At 37.8% G+C, this 18,700-nt stretch overlaps 1 protein-coding gene across 5 annotated transcripts in view; it reads right to left on the bottom strand.

Moving 5' to 3' along the window:
- FAM110B (family with sequence similarity 110 member B) overlaps positions 1 to 18,700 on the bottom strand; it is a 113,332-nt gene that overhangs the window by 85,493 nt on the left and 9,139 nt on the right. Inside the window, exon 1 of one of the 5 annotated variants that reach the window (XM_051772037.1) lies at positions 12,845 to 12,918. The exons of the other annotated variants lie outside the window; for them this stretch is intronic. The gene's annotated coding sequence lies outside the window, so the exon portion shown is untranslated. Of the gene's footprint in view, positions 1 to 12,844; positions 12,919 to 18,700 lie in introns of those variants that run through there. 5 annotated transcript variants of the gene reach the window in all.

Genomic DNA, 18,700 nt, shown 5'->3' with positions numbered 1-18,700 from the left:
AACTGCATTTTAAAAATATTTTTATGAAACTGTTTTGTATTTATAGACTACATCCTGAGTTTCAGCCTTTATCCAACAAGCTGGAGCCTTTTATGACACGTGTAGTTTCCTGCTTTGCTGTCCAGTATCAACAAGTCTTTGGGCTTTTTTTCTGAAAAGACTTTTCATCCTCACTTGCTATGTTCTTCCTCTCTTTCATTCTCTTGCTCAGTATGAAATCAAAGTTTTAATACTTAAAAAAATACACAGACCCTCACAGAAGAGAAGCCAAACCTGATTTAGAAGGATTCGTGAATGAACAAATGAATGGGCTCCTTATTCTAATAATCCCAAAGGCATCAATCTAAACCTTCAAAAACCTCACTCAAGTCTACCGTGAGTTCTACCGTGAGTTTTCCATTATCCAAACTAAAGTCTTTAAAAATGCAGGATTTATTTACAAAGAAATAAGCTGCTATAGATGCACAGCAGCAGACAATTAAGCATTTGATAACTCGATGCTTTGATAAGGCATTACCTTCATCACTGTCACTGGAGGAAAACTGAAGTAAGGAAACTGAAACTAGAAGACAGTGGAAGAATCTAGCTATTCAAATAAATAAGATATACTCTCTGTGTCAAAAGAGATATGAAAGCTCTCTTCAGCCAAACATCTGTGAGAGAATAAAGTTATTTAACAAAGCAGAACAGGTATAGAAGATCTCAGCCTTCAACTAGAAACAAGGGAATATTTACCAATGCATATTGTGCCAAAACTATTCAACCTGTTTAATGAAGACCTAAATTTTCACAGGCAGGAGGTATAGACTCACTACTCTCACATCTCCATAACTTTCAGGTAAAAAAGCTCACATCAAACATGAATTGAAATGTGTCAATTTAGAGACCACAATTTTCAGAAACATTAATTCATGGAGTTTTGTTAGGAAGGGGCCATATCCACTAAATCCAGCGATTTCTATACCCGTAGACAGATTCGTTTTCATTAACAACAACAATAAAACTAAACTGTAATCTGTTTGCGTGGTCAGGATTAAGCCACTGAAAAGCTGAAGGGATCAAATTAAAGATAAACAGAAAAATCATAAGTTGGGCAGTCCCCACAATTAACATTAATATGTTTGCAATTTGCACAGCATTACATTAGTTATTACTCTATATTACTTTTGCTGGCTAATAAAAGCATAAGTATCTTCAGTATTGGAGGTTTTACTTCTGAGATGGAACAACATTCGTTTTTTCTGACTTTATACACAGTTATTAAAAATACTGACCCCGACACAGATCAATAGTAATAAATTTCATTGCAAAGTAAAACACCTATAAGGAACTAAGAGGAGCCTTATTCACCACAAAGCTTGATGAAAATATTGCTAATTTTCTCAAGCAAGAGTTACATCAACTGGACAACTGAAAGGTAGTAACATTGTTAAAGGTCTCATGGTTTCACTACCACTATTATTGCAGCTGTGAGTATTTCACTAGGAGACTCTGGATCGGCACAACTATCCATCCACTATATATTATAAGGGAGAGTTACTGTACATTTACAGAAGCATAGAGTGCACTAATCTGCTAAATGTTAATTATATTGGCACAAAGCTTCAATTAGAAGTAGATTACCAAGTCCAACACACTAATATTTTTGTTTGCTGGTGTGTAAGTACACACGTCTGAGAATCATAGCTACAAGAAGAGACAAAAAGCAGTTTATCTTCATTAGTTTTCTCCCCACATTGTCAAATACTTTCTTTTCTAGTCTTCAAGGCCAAGGGTTTCATTAAAAGTTTGTATCAGTTATAATAATATAAAAGGAAAAAAAAGGAACACAAAAAAAACCAGGTTTTCTGGTCAGCATGGTACCTGATTCTGCAGGAGAGGTTTTGTCTTCTAGAGTTAAAAAATAAATTAAAATATGTATAGACATCACAACAGAAAAATTAGAGTGGGCAACCCGGTAAAACAGGACTCCAAAGATGAGTAAAAAGAGATGGTTGTTCTCTTGACAAAGAAACGGTCTTAGAGGAAAATGAAGGGCAGGAAAATTAAAGTACTTGAACAAAGCAGTAGCTTTTGTTCTGTCTGATGGGTTTCCATCCTGTCACTTTCTTTGTGCACCCGAGGAATGCCAAACAAATTAATGACAACAAAAAAGCAATCAGAATTAGGTCTGCTAAGACAGGTGGTTATCAAAGAGGATAAACACAACTGTTACTGAAAACTATTCCCTCAAGAAACTCCACTGAAAAGCAGCAGATGATTGAAAGCACTCCCCAGCTGAAAGCACAAACAAAAGTTTGTGGGTTCAAGGGGTACCAACTAAAAACTGAAACTGGGAATTTATGAACTGAGTTTATATACTAATGTACAATCTCCTACCCTCTTCAGTCTCTGTGAATATACATCTCTTGCCAAGGGACTTGAAAGAAGAAAGACTGTACGCTTGTGAGCATTCCTGGGTTCAGTGACAACAGCCAACTTAAGAGTTCAAAGACAGACCACAAACGGTAAGGAAAACAAGGTATATGACAAAAAGTAAAATTATTCCAGTGTGGGGTGGTGTGAGAAGCAGAAAAGGCCCTGACACCATGCAAGCACTGCTCAGCAATAAGAAAAACATGACTGCATTATCAACACTGGTTTCAGCACAAATCCAAAACATGTCTCCATACCAGCTACTATGAAGAAAATTAACTCCATCCCAGCCAAAACCAGCACAAAGTGACAGGAGAAGATGGATTTAAGAAGGGGCCTGTTACCATGATTCAGTTTAAGTAAATAAGACTCAGAAATTTAATCAGAACAATCAAGTTTCTTAAGTTTTCCCTGTGAAAGAGAATAGAAAAATACCGTACCACCTTATTGCTATAAACATTGCAGAGAACCATAAAACAGGGAATGGAAGTTGAAACTAAAGCAAAATAAGAGACCCTTTGTATGAGTTTTTGGTGACTTCTGTATCAGTTAAAAAAAGTCAATTAAATGTCCTAAAAATGACATCATTAAAGCAGTTAATTTTCAAATTTTAAAAAAACACAGTGTACTCTCTGAGTTGCTACTGATGATCCAGGGAAGATGTCAGCATATGCTATCTCAAAGAGTTATTCCCAAATATAAAGGCTTCTGAATGTCAGCCAGGGTACAACCCTAGAAGTAAACCAAATTCTGAACTGTCCTCCTTTTGAGTTTGCAATTTAGCTTTTTTAATTTTTCATAGTCCCCACAAAAGATAACCACTTTGTTGTTCATAAGATGCAAGCTAAGTAATTGGTTTGACTTTAGAACAGACAATAGGAGCAACCATATGCTATAACCATCTTTGACTGCTATTTGGGAGAAATCTTAAGACATCGATGCAAATATACATGAGAGCAATTAATTATATGCAGCTGAAGAGGGAATCATTTATATTACACTACCCTGCCTGCATTCTCACAACAAACTTCCCAGAAATCAGCCATACTGATCTGCTGGGTAGATTTGAACTCTACTAAGCATAAGAAAAGCATGGAAATACAAGCAAAACTATGCATGAGACAGATTTTAGACCTGACAAGGTCTCTCTGGCTTTTAATAGCGACACCATTATCATTTTAAGAATGGTACTCTGGAACGCACAGACGCTTCCAAAACCCTTTCTTTGCAACATCAAAGTTACACAAATGTACCTTAATGCCTTCAACAGACTTGGACTCATGACTGTTTTTGTAGCGAATCAAGCCACAATAAGAGAAGTAGATTTTTACGCAAATTATAAAACAACTTTGCTGTAGCCTCTAATCTTTCTGTCATCTTGGCAGATCTGCATACGACAAGCTGTGCAAGAGACACGAGAGTCCTAACCCTTCCATCCTGATAGTGAACCCCCACATGAGATGTGTTACTTCGCCCTTGGATGTGACCAACGGACAATGACCCACATCAGAAACAATAAAAGTGACATCCAATCTGATTAAATGATCAGATCAAAACAGCTCTCAGGTTTTCAGGACACATTTTGATGCTGAAGTAAAACCTGCCCAAATAATTTTGCCACAGAATGATGCCATGGAACTGCAGAGTGGTTCTCCAAAGTACCTGAACGACTAGAGGCAGTATGGCACTTTCATCAGACCTACAGGAAATCGAGAAGTAGGAAAGTTATTGAATACCAAGCATGCACACATTTTGGAGAAGTTTTAGGTCACTTTTGTTTGCTCACTGGCCAACTTAACAAGAACCAAATTTACAATATAAGCCTGAGAACTAGAACAAGCACAAATTATTAATAATGAGACATTTGCAAATGCAGAGGACAAAAACACCCACCCCACCCCAAAAAAATCCCACCAAAAAAAAAACAAAAAACCAACAACCACACACACCCCAAACAAAAAAAAAAAACCAACCCAAACCAAACAAAAAAAATCCAACAACAACAAAAAAATCAAACAACAAAACAAACAAACAAAAGCCAAAAAAATTCCCCCACAAAAACAAAACCCAAACAAAAAACCAGATCCTTCAGAAAAAATAAGAAACAAGTAGCAGGACGAATCAGTTGAGGCAAATAGTCATTGACTTATTGATTCATTATGCATGACCAAAAAACAGATGGACATTACAGCCTATAAAAGCAAACTTTCCTCTGGCCTGAAAGACTCTCCAGCCTACACTTCTACATGCAAGTTTCCAGGTAAAGACTGTTCATCAGCAAGTTCTTACAATCCCAAAGTAGCAAGAATTCATTTTAATCTCTATTCATTTGAGGACAACCACTTGCTTACCCTGCTTCATACCCAGACTGTCATTTCTCTCTTCACAACCCAGTGTAACCAGGAAGACTAACTTGGTTCCTGATTATTCAACTGTAATTGTTTGCCTTCAGATGTTTTACAACTGGAGGAGAAAATATACAAACAGGTGAACCCAGTTTTGACTTTAAATCAGTCAACAAATGAAACGTTAGTAATAAGAGACATGAAACGGATACATTATCCATGACAGGAAATACTAAGTCTACAGTTTGGCTTCAAAACAAAACCCCACAGTCCACTTTGCTGGGAATAAGAAGATATACAAACCTTTGACTTGGGGTCAGGCCAGGGGGGTCAAACATACAAAGAGGATATAAATGAGAGATTATTTCTAAAACTTACTTTGCAAAGCAGAAGACAGTGAGTACTAAAGTATTTATAAAAACATATCAACACTGAAAAAAAAGGCAAGTACAAGGGCGTATAGATGTCAGCCAGGCACAGATGTGCTGCCTGCTTCAGCAGTCAGTCGAATCCCTGTCACCAGCCAAGCCTGGGGACCTGGCTCTCACATCCAGGTTTTGTCTGCATCAGACCTAAAGCAGGGGAGCTTCCCAAGACCTCACACTACCGACCAAGATGGGGACTTGGGAAGGCTTAAGTCAACACACTAAAATCTTTTCCTATAAACTACATTAAAGCATGACTGCTGTTTATTAAATATGCCTAACATTGGACTGCAAGAAATTACAAGGAGTTTAAAGCTTCCCCTTTGTGACCTGTTTCAATATTTCACTATCATCATTGATAGGAACAATAAAACAGTATCACACTTGCAGGGAAAAAGAGTGCTGGGTATAGGATATCGATGATTTAACTTTAATGAGGTGGCAGAAGGAGTTCTTGCATCATGCCCAGCGAAGCATGGAAATGGGATGTCTTACCAAAAGCCTTCCTCCCTGGACTACAAGAAGTGGAGTCCACCTCCAGGCCATGGGCTCAGTGCTTCGGACAACAGCAGATGGTTATAAAAGTAGGAATTAAGCATAATATGCCAGCTCTGCAAAAGTCTGCCTTCATCAGAGGCATTTAATAATAACTTTTCATGCTGCACACCACAATTTTGAGAAGCAGAGAAGGAAACAGCTTTGTATATTGATGCAATTCCAGCTTAGAAACAGGCCATTTGAGGCAATTCTGTACAGAAGTAAAAAATACATAAGATGCGATGATTGCTTACTTTTCTTTGTTTACAGCTAATTATAAAAAAATGTTCACTGGTTAAAAGATTTTAATGAAAATTATAGACAGAATTTCAGTGCAATGGTACAGCACTTCCATACCCCAGAAGTAGCAAATCCAGGACCCTGTTCACCTCCAAGTAGCAGGAAGCTGGCAAACAGGCAAGGGGCAAGCAGCCAAACCAACCACTACTGCTAAGAGCAGTATAAATCAACAGTTTGAATCAAAAGGCTTTACACTTCTCTTCTGAGGACATTGCCACTTATTGCTCCTTTTATAAACATTTATCAACCTTGTATTGGGCCACTGTGGTAAGGCCTGAAAGGGGCACCAGTTGCAGAATACTTCCATGGGTTTGACCTTGATTTGGGCCACTTGACTGTCAAATGTCAAACCTCAGGAGTAACCTACATTCTCACTCTGTTCTAACATAAACATAACTTAGCATAACATAATGTAACATTTTGAAACTTTTCTTACACCTTATAAATAAAAATATCAAGCAGGCACATCATGTCACTAGATGCAGGGCAAAAAGCCACAGACAGGAGATAGGGCATTTCCATGGGTTGCCACGTTCATAGTCTTCCTTTGATAACTCTTATCCTCACTTAACAGCACTGAGGCCAGGGAAGAAGGAAAGAACAGACAGTATTTCTAAAAAAGCTTTCAAAGCAGGAACAGAATTCACAAAGCAGATAGTTATTTCAAAGCACCAGTCATAAATGAAAAGATGTACAGGAACTTTCAACTAGTCAGTCACACATCACCAGTCCATAAAGCGAGGACTCTCTTCTACCCTGAAGCCAAAGGGTAACTGAGAGAGATCATCCTATCCTGTCACTGATTCTGAAACCACCTAGCAATTCTTTTTAAATAATGGAGATGGACCTCTAACACACTGCTTAACCTTCAGAATTTTAAAAGAATCCACAGCTAGGAAAATTATACCGGTCATTTTGGTGACAAAAAAAAAATCTTCAAAAACACAAGCAACATTTTTCTATATCAAAATATGTATTTTTCACTGGAGGCAATCACATATTCCTAAAGATGTGCATTTTGATGATTCCATCAGATTAATAAAATATTATATGGCATTCCTCCTTGCAAAAGTTGACAACATGATGTTCCCGCAGAAAATTTTGTGCAAGTTCTCTACAAAGATAGGCACCCAAACAAGTACTAAACCCCAAACATTGAATTTGAACAGTCTGAAGCTTAATATATGAGGCATCTAAGGAGATGCCTGTGTAACATACAAAATTTAGTAATAAAAGCACTACGGACAGAAGGAACAAACTTTTGAATTAAGTCCAACATCGAAAGAGGTATCTATCTTAATTTTTATTGTAATGCTATAATGTCTACTGCTACATTTGCATACTGTACAAACAATGCATTTAAATTTCCAGTTATCCTCACAGGATCATAGAATAGTTTGCATTGGAAGGGACCTTTGAAGGTCATCTAGTCCAAGCCCCCTGCAGTGAGCAGGGACATCTTTAACTAGATCAGGTTGCTCAGAGCTCTGTTCAACCTAACCTTTAACATTTCCAGGGATGTGGCATCTACCACCTCTCTATGATAATAAAAAAGGGGATAAATTTTCAGAAGCATGTTTTCTCAGTCCCTGCTGAGAAAGTGTTTCATATAATGCAATTCAAGCAGAATATGTTTCAATTTGCTTAACACAAACCAGAAAAGAATAATTTTATTACACTTTAAAGAAAAAGTAGTATACCAAAAGTCACCATTTGGTCACTAACTAAAAAAATTAAGATAAAATATGTGGGATGTGAACAAAATTCAATAGGTATTCCTAAAGTACATTTGACATTATTCTCTCATGTTTTATGCTTTTAATGATCTTGATTATCTTTCCTCATTTCACAGGCAAATAACCTAACTATGCAAGTTAACTTTTTAATCCAGCAAATTTCAAGTGATTTTCAACATTCAAAGAATTGTTGGGAACAGACTTTCTCTGTATTGACAATACTTCAGCACTTAGACAGCATAGCAATTTAATAAGGATGTTATAATTTAGTCCTGTGTAGGTGTCAACTGATTTGCTTCAAAGTCTGCTTCACATCTACAGAAGTTATTCACTAAGAAGATGCAATTATATTAGTCACATGGGCTGACTACAATGTCTAAAGCTTCTGCACATCTCCCTTTGGGAAGTTACGACCTGCAACTCCACACATTGGAAGACTTTTCCTAAAAGTGATAAATATATATGTTGATTTTTGTCAGCTCGAACCCAAATTTTCCTGGGCAGGTAGGTTTAATTTGACAGGACCTGTAGCAGCAGACAGACAGGGTTTCCAAACTGCCACATCCACAAGATATTGGGCAGGAATAGGAGAAAAGGAAAGTGTTGATACAGGAGTCCTGAACACAAACTTTTTAATTAAAATGACCTTTTCTGCCTCAAGGTTGTGCTCCTTGATACATTGTTAGACATAGAAATACAAACTAAAGTTCTAAACCCTCACATTTGAAGGAACTACTCCAGAAACAACTTCAAGATGCTAACGCGGATGGCATCTAATTTAACCTAATTTTTTTTTGTCAAGTACAACATCCATGGATTACAAACAGCATTTTCTAAGAGAAGACTCTTACTTGATTTACAGAACTTGCAAATTGATGGAAAATTCATTATATCCCTCTGTGTAAGTTGTTCCATGATTAATTATCCTAATTTAACTACCTTTGCTTTCAGTTCTACAGTGACACAGAAGCTTAAGCTAAAATTAAAAGCTTCATACAACTATTTTCCCTAAGTTTGTTTAAATCTCTAATACAGTAGATTACTGTAGCTGGAAGAGCCAAGAATTTCCCTATAATTCCAGTTTCCTTATTTAACAGCACTCGTCCCAGTGTTTCCAGTATAGATATTTAACACCAGGCCAAGGCACTGGTGCTGTGTAGCTAAACACGCAGGGCAGTGGCTGCTGAGGAGGAGAAGCAGGAAAGCTACACAAGGCCAAGTGAGGGATTTCACATTTTAGTATCTCCCAATGAATTAAAACAAGAATTGTCAAGCTTCCATATTTATTTATTTTGCTGACAGGGATGTTTTCAGGAAAACAAAAAATTGAATCCCGTGGCCAAATGTTGTTATATTGACACCACAAGACTTCTTCTGGGTGGAACATGGTCACACACGGGTCAGAAGGCAGAGGCAGCAAGGCTGGGGCCATGGCATGGGACTGAATAGCAGGCACACATGGCCAGGGGGAATGCCCAGGATCCCCAGCCCCAAGCAGGGCCTCGCACTGAGAAACACACAAAGAACGTGCTCCTGTGAGTTTTTATGATGGTGATCAAAAATACACGGGGGAAGAAAGACATTGGGGTGCTGGAGTGTGTCCAGAGTCTCTTCTAACCAAGTAACAAGTGAGTTATGTGAAGGAAGGTTTAGATTATATATTAGAAAAATTTCTTCATCGAAAGAGCTGTCAAGCATTGGAACAGGCTGCCCAGGGAAGTGATGAAGTCAGGGACATGTTTTAGTGCTAGACCTGGCAGTGTTAGGTTAATAGTTGGACTCAATAATTTTAGAGGTCTTTTCAAACCTCAATGACTCTGTTTTAAGGTGAACATGTTAACACCCTGATGGAAAGGGAACTGTTCCCATCCATGTTTCAGAGCAGCAGGCTCTTTCCTCACCAGCGCTTCCCCAGTGAGGAAGCTTTCTAGTCATGGAGGATAATTTTTGTCGAATAAAGCCTTAAGTTATTAATAAGAATAAAATCTCTTGACCTAGATTTTCTCCAGCTTTAAAAAAACCAGCATATACACACACAACACAGCCTTCCTCTACAAACACAAACATATTATACTCAACATACAGCAGAGCACTTCAAAACAGATATTTCACAATGAAAACAGAAAAAAGCTTTTCGCGCCCCTCCCTTACCCAGCTTTGTCTAAGAACATGAATACAGATGATGTTTGATTAAAACAGAAACCTGAACCCCAAGTTGAACGTATTTACTTTTCAAAAGCAATTTACAATTTTATTTTCTTCTTGCCTGCTGTGATAATTGATGAAAACTACACAGGGATTAAAATGAGCACAGGTGCATGTCTACACAGTTCAAAGAGATTTGATCTCAAATGAAAATAATAATAATAAAAAAAGCTTGAGTATTTTTAGGAGTGGATTTAACACAGCCTAACCAAATAAGCCTAGATTAAAAGTAGGATTTTACAGTCCAGACTTCATGTTACTGACATTATGAAACACAAATTTTAAATTTATCAAAACCTTTTGTGAGCAATAACTGATTTACTGGTGTTAAGAGACCTCCATATCATAAGTGTCAGAGTGGATCCAGATTAAAAAATAAAGGCACAATAAACAGTAAAGAGTACTAAAATACAAGGGCATGTGTCACAACAGACACTTGGCAGTAAATCAACACTATTTTTAAATTTGTGAGAGGTAAAAGGAAAGTCTATGAGCTGAGAATATCTTTCTGCCAATATACAAATCAGCACAAAAACTGTGTTTATTTTCTTTGCCAAATTTATACTGCTACAGCTGGATCACAACTTCCTTGCACCCATGAGGTCAGGAACTGTTTGAAAAGAAACGCATAATACAGCTAATCTTTGTGTCAGCTCATCATACCTAATGCAAAAAACGTGAATTTCCCCATTTTTCTGTCCCAGCCTCCTCCAGCAAAGCTAACAAGCACATTGTTAATCCCAAATTTGTTGAACTACTTTGTTAAATAGATTTAAAAGACAAATACACACAAATCACACAGGATAAAGAATTTATTCTGTGCTCAAGGCTTATTGCTGAGCTTCTATTAGAATTGAAAACAAACAAACAAACAAAACCAACAAAAAAAAACCAGAAACAACAGCACTCAATTGTACAGAAAACAAATTTATTTGTCTCAAAGGCATGCCAAAGGAAGACTCTACACTTATTTAGGTATTTTTATACAAGAGATGCTTTCCTGCCTAAACTACCTAAAACACTGTTCCTCCACTAACATATATTCAATCTTCTTCTTGAAGCAGAATCCAATATATTTTTAGGCCTCTGAATAATAACAATAGGAGATTACAAATATATGGATCAGAAATGGAAGAACTCCCTTTTCTCCTTTCCCTCCCCATATGGGGGGAAGCTCACAACTCCCTCATAAGGGACACAAGAGCTAACCACCGGTTCCTCCAGATAGGCTTAATTTTCACTTAAGTACCCTTTTGTGTAGTGAGAATGAGAAAATGCTGGCAATCATTTTGCAGAAACACATCAGTGAAATTGTTGACATCTGAAGTTTTTTCTCAAGAGCCTTGTAACTACATTTACCTCTACACATTCTCCTGTAAGTCTTACCATGGATTTTTACTTTTGTAGGATCCACATATACATTAACACCATCTACACATCAAAAATCTTATTGACTTAGAGGTTTTGAAAACCCTGAAGTTTTGACTAGATTTTCACACAAGCCATGGAGGATTCACTAGGGCACCAAGCCCAGTCCTTCAATAGACTGGTAAAGAAACTGAAATTAAGACATGAAAATCTTAAAAAAAATTAACACACCACAAACATATGCTTCTAGCACTTTTTCTTTAATCAAAAATCTAATCATGTGCCATCATTACACAATTCAAAAATATTTCCTTTAAATTTGTTACAGCACCAAGAAACTAATCTTCCTGTTGCTTAAACCAGCTTGTATGCTAGCTATTGTTTTAACTAATGCTGACAGATGATTTAAACTGCTCCCTAAATACAAAATTTTCAAGGATAAGCAAAAGAAACTGCATAAGGAGAAAACAGTCTTTTACCAACTTCTTGATCCATTATATTGCTGAACAAATTTAGTTGTAGGATATTTTCCCGGCCAATATTAAATTTTAGATGCAGTTCAATTTGCACAAACCACATTTAAAACTGCAGGGATCATAAAAGTACAAAAAGCAAGACCACTGAAATAGTGAACAAATGATTTTTCACATTTCACAAAATCCTGAAGGTCAGTTCAAGCCCTCAGGAAGACAAAACCTGTTATTTTTAATTATAGCATACAATTCTGTACATAAAAAACATATATATTTACTGTAAAGTTTAAAAGTAACAAAGAGGAGACTAAGGCATTCATTGAAAAAAATTAAGACTTCATATCCTAAATAATTTAGATACTCTAAAATAATCTAAACATAAAACTGCTGTCATTTAGTTTTAATTAACAGATAACCAATTCATTTTTCTGCACAAACTTGCATAGCACATGGCTAATTACTACTCTGTGAAGAGTCTGGGAAAAAAGAAGGCATAACATTTTACATAGTTCATCAAGAATAAAAATCAAAATACCACTCAGTGCCTTTTTTTGGGGAGCAAGCAAGTATAAATAAAAACATGCACTTTAACACACAGGCTACTAAACAGGAATAAGACTGGGAAGTGAATCTGCACAGGAAACCCAGGATTAAGGCTGAAACTCTATTCTAATCCTTCTGTTCACAGAAGCAGCAGTCACCAGGCAGCATGTGGTCTGGGCACGCACCTGCAATACACAGGCAGGATTTAAAAGTGCTTACAAAGAGATCAAGCTTTGCCTGAGAAAAGTTTCTTTTTGGCTTAGGAAGTAGAGTATCTGCCTTCTTCAAAAAACAAACAATAACCACACACCATCAGCTTGTCAGTGATTTTGCCAGAATGATACCTGGACGTGACACACGCAAAACTCACCATTTCTGGGAATTGACTTGACAGTGAGGAAAAAGCTCAAGAAAAGAGAAAAAACTCCCTCTTCTTGTGAACATACTAAACAGTTCAAGTCGACACAGTCATACCACACCTGTGAACTTTGCATTACCTTTATGTAAATTCCTGGATGAACCAATGAAGTCTACGCACTTGGTAAAGGTCTTCACAAACTGAAGAGTGGAGGAGAAATCCTTCACACACAATGAATTCCCCTAACAATTAAATAATAATATCATTTATCTGGTGCTTCAAAATGACTAGTAAAAGAACAAGGTTCATCTTTAAATTTCATTTCCTTTTGCTTCACACAGTCTTTTCTGATACTTTTGTACTACAACATGGCATTAGGAGTTACAGTGGGAAACTTCCAGCTGGGCTTGGGACCTCAGAAATTCCTGCTCTTTATCTGGGAGCTCTTCTGGTGCACCTGGGAGCTAAATGAACATCCAGAAGTCCACAGACCCATTTTGTTTCATGGAAAGACTAGGTCATTACTAAAAAGTGCATGGGGAGGGGTTTTCTAAATCCCGTGATTATAGGTTTAGCATAGAGTGCAATAAAAAGAGAACCACAGAGACCAATATACTTTCCAGTGCAGTAGCTTTGAGAAATCTCTGTTGTCCTCTGAAACCAAAACTACTGCTTTCAGTTCTAAGTCATTTTGTCATAAAAGTTTAAATTCCAAAGGAGTAAGAGACATTTTGCCTACATTTGGTACTGTTTCTCTTGAAGTTTAGTAGAACTGAATTTGAGGAGATATACACATAAACTGGGTGCATCTCTTATCCCACTAGTAGCCAAATACTGACAATAACAAAACCACAATTTAACAATGGGAAGTGGAAACGTTTGCAGGCTATTTTCTGACCCTTCCCCTCAAGCATATATGACAAGCTGATTGCTATCTGGAGTAGTATAATACCACTTCATATTCTACCACTAGGTTTCTTTATTGCCTGAAGAGTCAGCTGCAGTCCAACAACAGTTATCACAGAGCAAGGGAGAACTTACTTCTTCCCATACACTATATGCATGCTTGCTAATTTAAAATGAAGGTACAGGATGATACCACTAAGTATAAAAGGAATTTTAGGGTAATCATTATTATTTTAAAGCAGTCTGGCATCAGCTCCCATATTTGACTATGCGGAAACTGTCAGGCAAGTTAACAAGCTCCTAAAAACTGGCACTCACTGAGCTGATAGTGAAAGATACTTGGAGAAATAAAAGAGCATTTCAGCTTCCAAACTAAGATGTTTACGTAATTAAGATATGCAAATAAGGATAAACAAGGGGAAAAAAAATCTTAAAAAGCTCTGACTGTATCTGCAACCATTTTCCTATATATAAAGCCAAAGCCTTGATATCCAGCTTAGTAAGAGCAAAGGCTCAGATAGTTATTCTGTATCTGCTAATTTCTGAATATTATTACATCATGCTGTTACTGACAATCAAGTACTAATACTAATGGTTATTTAAAAGTTCATGGTAATTATAAAACTTATCCTTTTAAACAGTTTACTGTATTAAATACTAAACAGCTTTATCCTGCATAAAAATCAAGCCAAAATACAACAGAGCCTCTTCACTGTAATTCTCAGTTTTCTATTGAAAAGCAAACTCATTATGTTCTATAAAGAGAATAAAGTCTCGAAAAGAAGACTAAATTTGTTCTTTCTCAAAGGCAGGCTCTGAAGAGATTGCATAAAAAGATTTTATTCTTGGCTCAAACAGGAACATTTGGGAATCACTGCTTTTGAGCAAGGACTCGCCCTTTTAAAGGCAGGAGAATTTATTTGGAAAAGCAGTGTGAAATTTCAAGGAAAAAAAAAAAGCACATGTATTTTGCACTTCCCAGCTTTTGGTACTTTTCCAATTAAGACAAAAATCTCAAAATAACCTCTTCCCCATATAACCACTTTCTCATAGATGTTGCCAAGTTATCTTACACCACCAGCAAGAACTTCTACGAGAAAGTAACTATTTCCAGACAATGCAACTCAGAGGATTGACAGTAAGATAAAAGTAAGAGCATTGAGATATTTTAGAGAAAAACTCGGGAGAAGGGCCTGGGGAATACATTTCACTGGGTGCCCACCTCATTCTGCCTTGTCACCAGCCTTCAGAACATTCGCGGGAGCAATGCTGTACCTCAGGACTCGCGGACAACCTTTCCAAGCGCAGGGCAAGACGTGAGTCTGAGCCCAGCCCTCCCACTAAGGACTACGTTCCTACCATAGCTAACGGTCCTCAGAGGAGCAACACTTCTCCTTTGGATGCAGAACATGTACTGTAACTGTTCCCCCAGATTCAGTTCAAACCAGCTGCAGAAAGGGAAAGCTCATCTAGAAGATTAGATCAGGTCCCTACAGAAACATTTAGGATTTTTAAGCAAAGAATATTATTTGTGTGTGTACACATGTGGACGCCATCATGTTACAGAAAAAAATACCAAGGGATAGAGAGGAAGATTCAGCCTTTTGTCTCCGAGATGACTCAAGATTACCTGCAGACACTGTTGAGGAATGCTGCAGATCCCACAGTCAGTGGTGAAAATCATAAACCAGAGCTCCTCTGTCAACTCCTTTTCCCCATCTCATGCATGCACTTTTTCCTGGGAACACTGTTTTGCATATTCTGATAGTGTTTTATGTGAAGGAACTGCTATTTCTCTCTACTGAAAATGCAAAACCTTGACTATGACCTACAAGTGCACTGCACAGTTGGACTCCGGGCACATCAGCCCTTGAAGTGAGCTGTGGTTCTCCTAGCAAGTACCCCTCACAGAACCAGAGGTACGAGACACCAATGGATTCAGGAGGGATGGCTACGTAGATCCTATGGTCCAACCCAGAGGCCAGCCATGCCCCATTTCCAGGGGAGAGGCAGGCCAGGCCATGTACTGTGGGCTACTGCAAGAAGCCTGAACTTGGGGCACAGCAGGGACATTCTGTGCTTTCCAGGGGCTGCCTCTTTTCAAGAATATTGGGGAGCATGGCCATGAGGTGCACCCTACTGCCAGGAAAAGCCCAACACATGCAGCCTGCCTTCAAGACAGAATGGAAGGCTGAGGAAACACTCTGTCCCAAGCAGGTTCTTGGGCTCCATCCTACTGCAGGTGTGTCTCCACAAGCTGCCCTTACAGTAAGGATGGGGAAAAACCAGCATCAGATGAAGGCTATTTTCGTAGCTGCCCTCCTTTCACAAGTATCAGTCTCCAGATACAATTACTATACCAGGCACCAGCTCATCTGTTCTTTTCCCTTTTTATTTAAATACCCACATGCTGGCATGTACATAGAAGTAAATTAAGGCACTTTTATTATATAAGTCAAGTCCTGACCTGTTCATCTACATACATTAGTATAAAGGTAAAAAGTACTACAGACATCAAAAATTAAGAATTTAATGGTTAGCTCAAATACACATCCTAGAGATTGTTAGAAGGGGGAAAAAATGTAACTGAAAAGAATTTAAGAAAAGTAACAACAGAGACATTAAGGCGTTACTTAATTTGATTTTTTTTCCTGAAGAATATTTTCCCTTGTGAATAGTTAGATATATTTTATAAGCAGACAACATAATAAACCAGACATCTCAATTTTATGTCGCTTTACATTTTGTACTTATTCAAGCTGAAGACCAACTATATAAATCAAGATAATTTAGATGCTTAGAAATGTGTTTTTAAAAAATCTGAAAAAGTTGTATAATACAGCCCTTTTCATGAAGAACAAATCCCTTTTCTTCCCAAGTCAGAAAAGAATTGGTTAAAACCAAAACCATCACGTAATTGAGAACAATTAAGCAGGTATGTACTGTAATTTCCCACCAGGGAAAAGAAGTTTTCCTATACTTTAAACTGCCAAAGGCTGTGAAGCTGTGATCAGAGACATCATTATATTTAAAAAAAAAAAAGAGAGACACTGGACAGTAACCCAGTGGCACACTCCCTTCTTTCTCAGGAGCCTTCAGAGGTACAAAGCACAACAGCCACAACTAACCCAACCATACTCTAGCACTGTAATTCCCTCCTCCATATCCAGCCTCTGCCTCTTCCTTATCTTTGGAGAACACTTACTAGAGGTGTCAGTGAAGTTTAGAGAGTGGTGACCACAGAGTTTCTGACATTCTCATTTACACTTTTATTAATTGTTATGCCAATGAGCTAGTTGATCATGGATAAAAATTATAAGAGCTGTTTGACTTGGTGAACAAGATAAACAGAACTGAAGTGAGGTATATTTCATTGTCAGAGACCACGATCTTCGCAAGTATGAAAAAGTGAGTTCTGACATTGACTTCAGAAAAATCCCATCCTAGGAATATCTGTGCAGCAGTGTGTAACTCTGCAAAACAACTTCAAAGAAAGAAGAAAAAAAAACCAACAGTGTCCATGTGACTGTTCTACAGAAGAACAAGAGGCTATTTTCTCCACTCCAACATATCAGTTATTCTCAGAACACTTTAAGTGGATTTTAGAAGTTTGGTGTTCTATATATTGCCTAACAAGAAGGGAAAGTATTAAGGAAACAATGGGAAATCCACTGTTGCAGCTCCAGAAATGCAACATAAAAAGGACTAAGTGCAGAACTATTTTATTGCTCCTTTAAGCACAGTATATTATGGTACCAAATTACACTTCATTGTAGAAGGACTTCTTGGGGATTGACAGCATTCTTCAGTCTAGTTCAATGTCAAAAACAGCTGATTTAATTTGCACAATTTAATTCACAATTTGCACTAAGTTGAATGAAATATTCCATGAAAGCAAATCACACTGATTAAGGAACAGGTTTTGTTTCTCATTAGAAATTCAGCTTTAAATTAGTGGAATTTCTAGGCATGGGAAAGACGTAGGAGAAAGACTGGAACCTCACAGCAGTCAGCTTTGCATCAGACAGTATCTGCACAGTATTCAGCTTCTATCTCCCCAAAGCCTATAATTCTCTGGTCTAGTCTTCCTGAAGAGCACTTAAAAATGTTTCAAATATAAGGTGAATGTGCATATAATCATCTCTGCACATGCCTGTTTATGAGTGGTATGGATGCTACTCCAGAAGGCTTTTCAGAGTGCCCAGTTCTCTTCCCAGGCACTGGAAAGACAAGAAGGTGTACCTACAAGGTTAGGATATTAAAAAGTAAGTCCAGGAAACAACATGCAGGTTTCACCATCACATTATGGACAAGCCAGTCACAAAGACACAGCTGTTTCATGGCTGCACACTATCAAAATTACCTTGATTGCAAAGGTTCCACACAGAATGGCAATGCAGGGCACCAACAGAGGGAATGTCAAGCAAAGTTCAAGAGCTGCCCAAGATGTGAGATGCCATGGGATCCCAGGGAGGCCACCATATTCCAAATTATCCATAAAATGCTTACAAGGATGTCCTCTAGGACAGTCCTATATCATTCTTTTAGTCCAGCGTCTGATTTCCTACTCTACAGAGCCCTTACCTCCTGGTGTTAAGGGAGGCCTCCTTATTTTTTCATTCACATTCAGCATTTACTCAAAATTTTCCTTCATCCTTGATCCCTTCAGCCTGTATACAGGTGATTGAGAACAGTAGGCCACTGACTCGATTTTGCGTTTTTATTACATTTGGGAGAAAGTCAGCTGCAATAATCTTGTTCTAGCTCATCAGCACTCCTGTTTTTTGGTACAGTTTCTGGATAAAGCCCATGCAAACAAATTAGCAGGGTGGTATTTCATGTAATTATTTGTATTTCTGGTTCAGCCTCTCACTTAAGTCATGTTTCCTGTCAGTTGCCAGGTTCCTAGACCAGGAGAGGGTTATTCACACATCTGCCTAGCATACCAGGATGGATGGCTTCACAACTGGAGCCACAGTATCAGAACAGCACAAAGATGTAAAACCAAGACACTTTCAGGAATATATGGTAACAAAAAAGAAAACAAAATCAGAAAGGCCAAAGAGCATTTGATTCACCTCTCAGGGCT

Source organism: Manacus candei, unplaced genomic scaffold, assembly GCF_025592945.1.
Source record: "Manacus candei isolate 608988 ecotype Guabito, Panama unplaced genomic scaffold, ASM2559294v1 h1tg000008l, whole genome shotgun sequence".
NCBI classification, from domain to species: domain Eukaryota; kingdom Metazoa; phylum Chordata; class Aves; order Passeriformes; family Pipridae; genus Manacus; species Manacus candei.
Note: the sequence above shows the minus strand (reverse complement) of the source record. Positions and strands in the feature narration are given on the sequence as shown.